The sequence below is a fragment of the Poecile atricapillus genome, chromosome Z (assembly GCF_030490865.1).
Source record: "Poecile atricapillus isolate bPoeAtr1 chromosome Z, bPoeAtr1.hap1, whole genome shotgun sequence".
Lineage (NCBI taxonomy): Eukaryota > Metazoa > Chordata > Aves > Passeriformes > Paridae > Poecile > Poecile atricapillus.
In genome coordinates, this window is record NC_081289.1 from 41340080 (window position 1) to 41349821 (window position 9742).

Below are 9742 nucleotides of genomic sequence, written 5' to 3' on the forward strand. Positions count from 1 at the left end.
AGACCCTTCCGTGCGCACGCAAGCCCCGACGGATCGAGGTACGCCCTCCCGCCGCAGACAGGCACGGCGGCATGGCCCCACGCTCCCACGTCCATCCGGGCAGGGACCCACAGCCGCCGCGGCCAGCCCGCGACCGGTCACGGCGCCCCGGCTAGGGGCAGCGCTCCCCGCCGGCGCCGGCTCCGCCCGCCTGGGCACAGGCTGCAGGAGACGCGTCGGCGGGCAGGTGCAGCAGCACTAGCGGAGAGTCACAGCTCGGGCAGCCACCCCTCGCTCCCGCTGGCGGAGCCGGAGCCGGGACCGGGGCCGCGCAGCCCCCGCCGCACGTACCTGCCGAGCCTCGAGAGAGGAGCGGCCGCCGTCGTCGCCGCGTCCCCTCAGCCGACCTGCGGGGCCGGGCCGCGCATGCGCAGCGCAGCACAGCGCCCGCAGCGGGGCGGGGGGGGCAGGTGTGCGCAGCCCCCTGCCGCCCCCTAGCGGCGGGGCGGGGGTGACCGCCGTGAGGGGAGCGGGGCGGGGGCGGGAGAATGGCCCGGACCCGCGGGGCCTCCGCTCGTCCACTGCGCCGGAGGGTTACAACACTGAAACTTTGGTTACAACACTGAGCACTTTCTTGTTCGGGAGCGGGCGAGGACAGGGCTGTTAAACCCTGAGTGTTTTGTTGCCGTGAAAAACACAAGGAAGTTCATCCATTATGTGTTTAATGGTATGCAGTAACAAAGGCGCGGGATCGCGCAATTCAAAATGGGAAAATGAAAGAAATGCCAGGTGGTTATCCAGCAGTTTTCATTCACGGGGCATGCACTGCTCCAGAGCAGTTTCCCAGCCTGCCTAATGTATGTCGTACTTAAAGACTGAACTGTACACATCAAATTTCTGAAATGAGACCACATTTAGAGCTATGAAAGGACTCATTTGCTAAGGAGAGGTGTTTTTCCAGCTCCAGTAGTTTGATAAAGAGCGATTACTAGTATGTCTCATCTGGGCTTGGCCTAAGCCATCCCTATTGCCACCCTGACACGAGCATGATACTTGGCGCCCTTGAAGTCGTCGTCTGTCCTGTTCTGTGTGTCCTGTCTCTAAAGCTGATAGGCAAAATGTTATAAAGCTACTATAAATAGGACTCCGTTTCACCACTGGTCTGATTACAGTGCCAAAGACTATGCTTCAAATGACAGCAATATTAGCTGGACCATGTACTTTGCTCGTTGTTCATGCAGCTGAACTGAGCCGTGTGCTGCATGGTGAGGAACTTGAGCAAAAAACTAAGGTAAGTAAGACCTTGTCCCATTCATCAGTTAAGGAATTTAGGCCACATTCCAGTCAGTAATTGAAACTCTAATTATCTTGACAGCTTTCCACTGAATGTGAAAGAATCCTGTTTGGCCAGTCCTGCAGGCATAGCCACAGGCAAGTAATGTTCTGGTGGCACATTCCCCATGGCATCCACCAAGCAGGAAGTTCATTGAGAGCAAAATAATATGACTAAGATTATACCAAAAGGCAAATGTATCATAAAGTAAATACAATACCTGTAAGTACTAATATCTTCTATTTTTCTTTCCAGTATGTAAATCTACACTGACTACAATGGGGCTCAGGCAGAAAAAACTGCTACAGAAAGTCATCATCTATAGCTTTTCTGGAAGCAATCCGAAAACTAAAAACCAAAACTAAAAACTAAAAACTAAAAACCAAGTGCAAAAAGTAGAATAGTCAAATATTCAAACACCAGTATAACTTGAAGTTTGATGTAAAATGCTCAAAAGAGCAGAGATGTTCAGTATAAGGACCTTGAACTTTAAATTATTTACTTTGCTAATATTGACATGAAATAGAATCCAGGCAGCGCTCTCAGAATACAGGTTTGACAAATTAGAAGATGCATCAGAAAGTTTATTAAAAACATGATTGCAAAAGAGATGACAAGTGGAATCAGAAGTTGAAAACAACCTATTAAGAGATAGTAAACCAGCAAGAGTCTATAATTAGGATCTGTAATCCAATAGTTCTTAATCCTGTACAATGACTGTGCTTGGCATGACAATTTGCTGTCTTAACCAGATTAGACATCTTGCAGTTCAAGAAATAAAAGCAATATAGTTCCGAAGACATTTGACTGCTAAAATTAATCACCAACAGATTTATGTTGTCAAAGTACTCCTGTATTTTGCTCTGTGTAATACTTTAAAGAGTCAGGCAGCAACAAACCACAGAAAGCATAATTTTCAGGGTTAAAATTAAAAGCTAAAATAAATTTAATTAAAACCAGAGTAATAAATAAGAGAAAGAGTATTTGAGTGAGATTGGGGGAAAATTAAAAGATGTTTTAGAAGAGTATTTTACCCAGCCCTTTGCTCTTTCCTGAGCTGCAGGGCAGAGCTACTTCTCCAAGCATCATGAACTGAGAGCCAAGGTCACCGATGAAGGCACAGCCAAGGACAGGGCCAGGTGGCAATAGCGATGAGCTTTGCCATACACCAATGACCATCACCCAAGTTTGAGATGTCAAATCAAGTCCAGGATCCATTCAGGAAGTCTTATCAGGATGAGGCAGGAGGCAGTACTGGAGACATGTATGACCTGTGTGCAGACCTACATCTGTGGTGTAGATCTGAGGCTCATCCAAGGAAGGATCATCCAAGACAGATGGAATTTAGTTAACGTTTCTCATCTCCACAGAGAAGCACAAATGCCAGCTAATGTAATTTCCCCCCCCTACAGGTTAGAGGAATGAAAGAAAGAGATGGTAGAAGATGTTCAAGTGTTTAGTAGGGGAGGATGTCCCAACAATATCATGTATAAATAAAGCAAATAAAATTTGATATCTCACTGCCTACTTGCCCATGGTACTTCTTACTTGTTTATTTATTTTTTTTTCATATCAAATGAACTGTACTTATTACATCCCTTTTTGTCAAGATGTTATAAAACAATAAACTCAAGAAAGCCAAAGGATTAATCTATTAATAGTAGTCACACATGCATTGAAACCCCCCAGTACAGTGAAAAAAAACCCAAAGAATATAAAACAAAGAATATAAAAAAACCCAAAGAATAAAAACCCAAACTATATAAAAAAAAATTACAGAGACTGTAAGTCTTGTCTATTTTAGAAATTTCCTCCCCCCTCCTTCTACTAGCTCAGCTGAACCAGTGCTAGCAGTAGTGGGAACTATGGTTCCCCACTCAGGCATACTTCTTCAACATTTAGCTAAGCATTTTGAAAGCAAATCCAATCAGTACATTGGCATAAATAAGCTTCCAGCTTATTGGAGCCCAAAAACTTATCTCTATGTTGCCCTCCCTGTCTAACTAATAGGATGTCAAAACTGGTGAAGTCTGTGTTATTTTTCAAATCTACCCACTGAAAAGAGGCCCAGAATAACAGAAAATAAGCAGGATTGATATTAACTGCTCCTGCAGCTCTTTCTCAAAACTTCCAATAGTGAAAGACAGAACATCCCCACAAGCAGTGCATTCCAGTGCTGAACTAACCTTGGATTTACAAATATCTCCCAAAGTCTAACCTCATCTCCTGTGCTACAGTGTAGAAGAGGTAACGAGCTTATATCAGTGGATACAGGAAGCAGCAATCTTCAGGGCATTTGATAGCATCATCTGTACCCTCAATTTTGTCAAAGGATAAACAATTATTTTGATCTTTCCTCATAGGTGATGTTTTTTAGACCTCCAATTGTTTTTATTGTTCTCTCTGGGTTTCTTCCTGTGGGTCTTTATCAGAGCAGTGCCCAGTTCCAGGCACAGCACTTCAGCTGAGGTCTAACCAGCACCAGCTCTAAAATACCACACATCTGCTTATACATCCCACCAAAGATCCTTTGCTTTTTCTCTTATGACAGCAGAATGCTGCTTAATCAGTCCTTCTCCAGCTTGAGTATGACCTCACTTATGAATTTTCTTCTATGTCCATTGATTCTTACTGAATTCCAATCTTGTTCTGAAAAAAAAAAAATATGTTTAAGACTCTTCATATCTTGCAGATTTGATAAGTGCACTGGCATTTCCATCAGCCAAGTCATTAATTAAAACACTGCATGTTATCAGATCCAGAATGATCCTCTAAGCTGAGATGCTCCTCTTGAAAAATTGACCTTCTAAAACCATGGTTTGAATGGGGTTTTCATACCTATCTTGTATTGTTATTACAGTAATTTATGCTGGACCATGTGCCCCTCCCTTCCTTATGAGATGTCACAGGAGGGAATTTCAAAAGCCTTAGTAAACTCTATCTGTATCACATATATTGATTCTTTCCTATTTTTCTTAAAATGATTTGTTCAAATCATGTAACAAATATTTTGCAGCATCAAAACCTCAAACTGCTTCATCATCTTCAGCTCTGTTATCAATGTTATCACCTCTGTTTTCCATGCACTAAATTAATGTCAGAAACAAGAGCTCTAAATGGTGTCTAAAAAGGAAATGTTCATTAAAGCCCTGTATTCATTAATTGAAAGTCAAGGCTTGCATACTAAAAAATACAAACTTGGCAAATAAATTCCTTTTATACACAGCATATATCTACAAACAACCAGCAGAACTCACTGACACAGTATTAAAAAAATGGCACATTCTTTATGATTAAAAAAACAGAATAAACACTGTTTCATGAATACACAGAACAGAGCCTAACCAGGGAAGATAAAAATTAATAAAGAATATAAATTCTTCATTGACTCTTAAAATGACAAATATTAAAAAGAAATTTCCCATTCAAGCACGTTAGATTACATTGGTCCTCTTTGACCATAAGACTGATTCTGCAAACAAGCTGCCCAAGTAGACAGATTCTGCTGTTGAATATGAAATAATTAATGCCTGTTGATTTTTTTGAAGGTGCTTATAAATGTAACAATACTAAGTAGAAGAAACATAACAACTGAAATGGGCTTACCAACTTATGTAAGGACTGACATGTGGCTTTGTTTATCTTTAGAAGCAAGCCAGGGACAGATCCAGAGTGTGATTAAAAATAGTACAACATGTTCATTCCTAGTTAGAGGACAGCAGAGATACCAAACTTGAACTCAGAAATCAGAAAATAAAAATACAAAATACATTTTAACATGAAAGTTAGCTCTCCGATAATCCAAACAAACTTTGTAGACCCAACAAACCTGTTGTTATAACTCAAGAATTCTTTTACTTGATGTGACTCCAAAAACAGCTCCACCAAATACTGAAAAAAGCAGTGAAAGGCATCAGGTGAGAATTCAGGAATCCTATGTTTTATTCACAAGCCTGCTTTGGGCCTGGGTACCTTCCCTGTGCCTTAATTTTTCCATCTCTAAATGAAATTCAGGAAACTTCTTCCTCCTTCCCCATAACACATACTTGTGATAAATTTTAAATAATTTTTCAAAGGTCTTCATTCTTTCAAAATGAAGTTCCTGTGAAAATGGAATATGTGGCTTTAATGGGCTGGTATTTCTTATTTTTCTCAACAACATAGAAATTCAAAATCAGACTTCGGTCAAGCCTGCCAGTTATTGCTGAGCTCTGTCCTATGAGGTGAAGCTGACCTTATGGAGAAAATTTTACAGGTACCAACCTGTAAAATATCACATATTCCCTATGTGATAGAAATATCATTTTATTCACCTTCTGTTTAGAGTTACCTAGTTGGTACAGGCACCACTCCACTGGGCATAGGAATGCCTCCCAGTTTAGAGCAGCCTTTTCTTCTCCATGTCTTCTGTCTTCTCGAGCTCGACATACTCATGATGCCAAGGCCCTGCAAGTTCAGTGCAGCAGAGCAGCATTTCTGAAAAATAGTCTGAATTCTTTACTCAGTTGCATAGATGGCAAAAAATGCTTAAGTAGTACTGAAACCAGAGCAGTTTCAGTTGCACAAAAGAAAGGGATTACTGTTACACTTTTCAAAGTGACCTTAAAAGTGCCAGGCCTCCCAGAAGTCTAGTGTCCAGTATCATATACATCTCTGTTACCTTCATTGGAAATGTTCTCTCACACTCACCGTGGTAGGAAACATTTTCTGTCACCTCATTAAAATAGTCAAAGCATAGATTTACCCAGAGGAGAGTGAAGGATAAATTCCCCAGCTAGCACCATTCAATGCCCGTTCATGTTCTGAGCCATGAACTGGCTCAGCAGCAGCAGAGCAAGAGGGTTTGTTCCATCTGCTCTTGGCTAACTCATTGAATCTTATGTCAAATAATGAGACTTTACATGCTGTTCAGGCATTTTTTCTAAGTAAAAGTTGTAGATAGCAGAGAATGAGAGTTTGTTGAAATTCAGGTGGAAATGATCAGGCTTATTGTCCACAGAAATTCTTTCTGTGTTTCTTTCTGTTTTGTTTTTTCCCCTATTAAGCAAAATCTAAAAAGTGAAGAAATGAAGTTCTGAGGAAAATGTATGGCACTGAAGTATGCAAGAGAGGAAAGCCAGAGTTAACTTTAATACAGGGCTGGCAGGACATGCATTAAACCAGTTAACATCTGGCTGATGGAGTAAAGTCCTCAGTTTTATCCTTTTCATGTGTGTATTACTGCTACTTTGAATACCAGAATGTTAATTAGAGTTCTTTGAAATAAAACTAGTTAAATAAGAGAAAACCCATGTGAGCTGTTCCCTTTACAAAAATAAGTTAATGATGGTTAGCCATCTCAATGTAATCCTTTTTTGCACATATACCAATAATCCTATTCTCACAGATACAGCAACAACAACTATTCAAAATTCTTTCCAGACAATAACTAACTCTAAAAAAACTCATCTTTTCTAGACACACTTCTCTGGAAATGCTCTTCTGTTCTTAGTTGCTTTCTTGTTCTTGGAATCTCTTCTGTCTTATCCTTCACTTTGTCTCTCATACAAGCAGATACTCCAACAAATCTCTCTGCCCAAGAGACAGCTCAAGAAAATCCTCCATCCTTACAAGTTGCATTTGCATTTGCTGGTACCATGACTCTAAATTTTGGGCTGAGGTCCCCTGTAATTTAAAGAGAGATAATGAAGGGTGTACTTTCTCCCATCAGCTGCTGCATGGTTTAATCACACCTCTAGCAGTGTTATATAGGGTGAATTACTCCAGAGTTTTGTATTGCTCATCACTGCATGGTGATCTGGATCATCATTTCTGTAGCTGGATTTTCATATACACAAACCAAAATATAATCATATGAAGAATTTCTCCAAATAAGCAAATCTGTCCTTATAAAGTTGAAGAAGCACAATGGCTCAGTTGTAGTGTTATACATATTGTCCGTTTTTACATACCATTTTTATAGTTGTTATTTATTATTATATTTCCATGCAGCTCACATGGGTCATCATTTGCTATTCTGAGATGTAACATCCCTCACTGAAAACCTATGCCATTAAGCCATAAAGAGCATGAATTTATGAGGCTCCCAGTGATACCCCAAAAATCTTGACTGAGAGCACAAAAATGCCTGTTGTGCAAACAAAGCGGCATTATTAACTCTAATATGAATATATTATATGAATATTTCTGGTGCAAAATAAACATTTAAATGGGAGAAAATATTTGTCTTTCTCTAATTTAAGTCCCTAAGAAATGCAGGAGATATTAGTATATATTATGAAGCACAGACTACCAACTATCAGTATTCTTCAATGTCCAGAACAATACAAAATTTTGTTAACATAACTTCTTCATCAAAAAGAAAAGAAATTACAGTTTCGCAGCATCTGCATGTGGAAAAAAAAAAAAAAAGAATGATTATGCAAATGGATGTGCAATCAGCTGCATTTTTAAGTAAGTACAGAAATTGTCTAATATCTAACATTTGATAATGTGTAAGAAGTTTTGAAACCTTGGTCATATTGCAAAGTAAAATGACACTGACTTCAGAAAAGCCAATCCATAGAGCAAAATCAATCACATCTCCTTCTGTGATTGCCTTTTAACCATTTAGCTTTCACTTAAACTATGCTAGCATATATTAAATAACCTACCCAGATTGTTTCAGATGAACATGATACGGAGCACTTTGGGGACTTAAGTGTCCTACGTCACGAGAAAGTTCTCCCAGTCAATCCAAGCACTGGCTTTTGAATCCAGTTCCTGGACACCTTATTCCTGGATGCATTGTTGATCTCATCTGTCTAATAAATCCCATGGTGACATTGTGCAGCTGTGCCTTTTGCCAATAAAAGGATTGTCGAGGCTGATAAGAGTCACAGTAATAATATTTCTAATAGCAAATTCAGCACTACTGCATAGCAAATGATGTTTATTTCATTACAAGGAAGTTACAAAGCATAGTATTTTTTTGATTGCAGTTTTACAGTACTCAGAGAATTAATCTGTCAGGACAGCAGGCTTTATCCTGCAGACAAATTCATTTGTAATCCTCTCAAGTATTCTACCATGTGACTTCAGGAGATAAAAGAGCGTCCTTTAAAGTATATTTCCATAACCCGCATTGAGTGATGCTAAGTACAGTGGTATCTCTCCCACTAGATTAACTTTTAATTATTGCAATTTCTCTCATGAAAGAGACTGTAAGATAGCACAGCAAGTCTCCACACAGTCATTCTATGGGCAGAGGACATTTTATGTTAATTTACTGATTTATTTAAGACAGGAATTCCAGCAGCAAGCGACAGTAAGTAGAAAAGTATAGCAAAACTCAATATATTCTCATTTGAGAAAATCTGACAGCAGGTTCTTTAATACTGCTCTCTTCCCAACACTTAAATTATTCACTTCCTTTCAATAAGAAAATTCTTTCATGTTGTTCAGACCACATTTTAGCCTATTTTTTATGGCATTTCTTTGGATATTGGCATTATGTGTTGTTGTTACAGATACTGAAGTGCTTGCTTGAAGCTTCACTAGCACATGATATGTATTCATGTCTCTTCCAGAAATCTTCCAATATAAATGGGTTCAAAAATCAAGAGGAAAGAGAAGTCAAAAGCATAAATATATTAAATAACTTTGATGGGTTTCTATCTGTTGCACTCAACTGTCTTGTTAAACACCCATGGATGATACTAGCAGAAACCTGTCTAGTTACACATTGCCAAAAAGTTTTTGTCTCTTGTAAGTGTTCAAAATACAGCAAGATAAAATGAATGCAAAATACACCATTATTGGTGATCATTAGTACAACTGCATATAGAAAGGAACTTCTGAAAACTATTTTTGTAGATGAAACCACATTTCCCTAGAGGGAAGCAGAGGAGGACAGGAAAAACATTGCCTATCTTTGGAAATATCCGACAAGGAAATAGAGACACCTTAGAGATAAAAAAAGGAGCACTTCCTACAGAACCAGTCCCAGTGGAGCTAAAAAGATGGAAACCCGTATTTATTTCTGCCCCTGAAAACATAGGAGCTCTAAATCTCATGTCTTCTGCAAAACAGCTCAGAGCCAGTAGAGCAACCTCAGCCACTCCGATCTGCAGGAATACTGAAGAGCCGCCAGGAAAACCACCTGATACCCACTGACACACAGAGGTGCTATTATTTACTGCTCAGTGAGACCAGCAAACGATTATGCTCAGCAAAGAAAAATGTTTTAGGTCTAAGTAATTATTTTACCAGTGACCTTAAAATATCCCTGTTGCTGAGAATTTTCCTTGCACAGGGCAGTTTCTGTAATAGGATCAGGCAGTATGTTTCTTCATGCCAAGTCACTGAATGCTAAAATGATTTGTCATCTTTCGCCACAGGCCACTGCCTGACACACACATGCCACAGTCTAGTATCTCGCCTGCTTTGACA

At 39.7% G+C, this 9742-nt stretch overlaps 1 protein-coding gene across 1 annotated transcript in view; it reads right to left on the reverse strand.

Moving 5' to 3' along the window:
• LOC131573025 (rab-3A-interacting protein) overlaps positions 1–399 on the reverse strand; it is a 32550-nt gene extending 32151 nt beyond the window's left edge. Inside the window, exon 1 of the mRNA XM_058826595.1 lies at positions 331–399. The gene's annotated coding sequence lies outside the window, so the exon portion shown is untranslated. The remainder of the gene's footprint in view (positions 1–330) is intronic.
• Positions 400–9742: the final 9343 nt, after the last annotated feature.